Raw genomic sequence first — 2,331 nt, forward strand, 5'->3', positions numbered from 1 at the left:
TTCGGTACCCTACAAATAATCCAAAGCCTCTTTGGCCTCCGAGCACCTACCTTCCTAACCACTTTAAACGAAGTTGTCACTCTTCAACGCTTTATGCATGTTTGTTGTAGATTCGATATTCAATCTTATTGCTTATAGACAATTTCTACGTATTGAGGACCTTCGGTACCCCACAAATAATACAAAGCCTCTTTGGCCTCCGAGCACCTAACATGCCCATCAATGAAAATGGGTCCAGCGTTTCCTCAAACGGTGACCTGTCTTAATTCATCCTGACATGCCTGTCATCACCGTTGAACATCGAGTTACATCACATCAAATCCCTCTCGAGGAATTGTACTCACGCGCACGGTCCACACCAGCACTTGCTTCACACCTCGATCAAGGCCCCCAAGAGAACATGTCTCTCAGCGCCATTTCGTCGAACAGCTCCTGCGCGAGCCCCGTCTCCCACACCCGGTGTACCCAGCGCCCATGGTGTTCCACGACCACGAGACGCCGCCCGCCTCGTCGAACACGTTCCTCCGCGAGCGGGTCCAGAGCTGATGAGCGCGTTCACCGTGAAGACTGAAGATGTCCACGCCCATCCCCCTCCTCACGGCCTCGGCGTGAACCAGGAGTCCGGCCCTGCAGCCAGCGCGCGGCCGCAGGCCTTGACCCTTGAGGATAGCGGGAAATGTGTAGGCGTCCGTCCACACGCCGCAATGGCGCGTCCGCGCGAAGCAGAGCAGCGCAACGTGGGGGCGTGGAGGCGGACAGACGTGCTCCAGAGGAATAGGTCGCGAGCGGCGGGCTCCGGGAGGCGCGCGAAGACGGCGGGACGGACGCAAGGGCGAGGAGGAGGAGGTTGGAGAGCCGCAGCGGGGAGCCGGCGAGGACGCGAGATGGCCCGAAATGAGGAGGTGGGCGTGGCACAGGAACGCAGGGGGCGGAGCTGCACGCGCGGAGGCGAGAGAGGAGTACTCTGCAGTGCGAAGGCGGGACGGGGAGTCGGGAGGCGGGAGGCCGCATCAATCAGGCACGGCCGCTTCAAACTTTGACGAAGCCTGATGGAGAAGACTGAGTGAATTCCAGGCCCGACGGATTCTTCAGTGGGCTAGCTATTGATGGGCCATGGCGAGCATATTTCCACAGCGACCCGCTAACCAAAATAGCGCGCGACGTGTGCGTGGAGCACTGGAGCGCGCCTCAGTTTAGTGCCACCCCGGAAGCTTTGGACCAGCGGAGCCAGAGGAGGCTTATAAAATACGATCCTATACCTCATAGCAAAGCATACCTTTCTCGGCCTTTTGGCTAAGATCAAGTGTAGTATCTGTTCTTATCAGTTTAATATCTGATATGTGAACCATGTGTTCACTTCGATATTAAATTTATTTTTTGTGGGGGAGGACTCACTACAGTAGCTTGCTACTGGGGTCCTCATGTGTCGCTTGGGCGTTGCACTACTGCCCAAGCCTGGCGCGCCCCAACCAAGTCTAAGTTAAATTTTCTGTTTTAAAGTTATATTGGACTTGGTTTAAAGTTCAACAGTCACCTGGTCAAATAAAAAGCTCTGCGTTCTAAATACTTGGGTTTAAAGTTAATATATTGGACTTGTAGTTGGACCTGATTAGTGAGTTAAATTGGACTTGTAGGATGTGAACTTTATTTTGTTACCTTGAGGTCGAGGAGCTTATTAGTTTCAGGGCAGTAGTGGGTTAGAGAACATTGTCAAATCGTGCACAACCATATATTAATACTACTAGTAATGGTGCTGAAACCTGAGTGCGAGCGTCTGCTTTACAAGAAATCTTGCAACTACAACAGCAAGACTACAGAGCCGATAACAATAAGAAAATTTAGAATGAGGACTTCTATTAATCTAAAGTTCTCATGAAACCATGTCTTATTTCATTGGCAACAGTCTCAATACAAAAAGCACCTACATTTTTTCAAAATCAACTCAACGTAAGGCCTTCGATACGGGCCATTAAGCCAACCTTGCTATAATAAGTTAATGAAGTGCATGTCTCTACTATACTTAAAGCACAAGTTTCAACGGTAGTCCTACGTCATCTTTTTACAAAAAGTCCTTACATTTCTTTAAAATCAACTCAACGTAAAATATTAAAAAGCAATAGGTGGGGTTTGAACCCACACCCTAATGGAAAAAGGGTGGCTGGAAGACATTCGGCGAAGCTATCTAACCAGTAGAACATTATGCTCAAATGTTTACAATATTGAATATAAATTGTACATATGTATATATGTTTTTTGAAAAATAAAAAAATCATGCCGGGACGGGACAACACTACGGGCCGAGGCTACGGCCCAAGCACCGCACGACGCTCG

The 2,331-nt window shown here is 49.6% G+C and overlaps 1 non-coding gene across 1 annotated transcript; it reads left to right on the plus strand.

Annotated features, from left to right (window-relative positions):
* Nucleotides 1–1,272: 1,272 nt before the first annotated feature.
* On the plus strand, nucleotides 1,273–1,469 carry LOC111590002 (U2 spliceosomal RNA). Its single transcript, XR_004852297.1, has one exon. It is a non-coding gene; the product is annotated as a U2 spliceosomal RNA (small nuclear RNA).
* Nucleotides 1,470–2,331: the final 862 nt, after the last annotated feature.

Source organism: Zea mays, chromosome 8 (assembly GCF_902167145.1).
Source record: "Zea mays cultivar B73 chromosome 8, Zm-B73-REFERENCE-NAM-5.0, whole genome shotgun sequence".
Classification (NCBI taxonomy): domain Eukaryota; kingdom Viridiplantae; phylum Streptophyta; class Magnoliopsida; order Poales; family Poaceae; genus Zea; species Zea mays.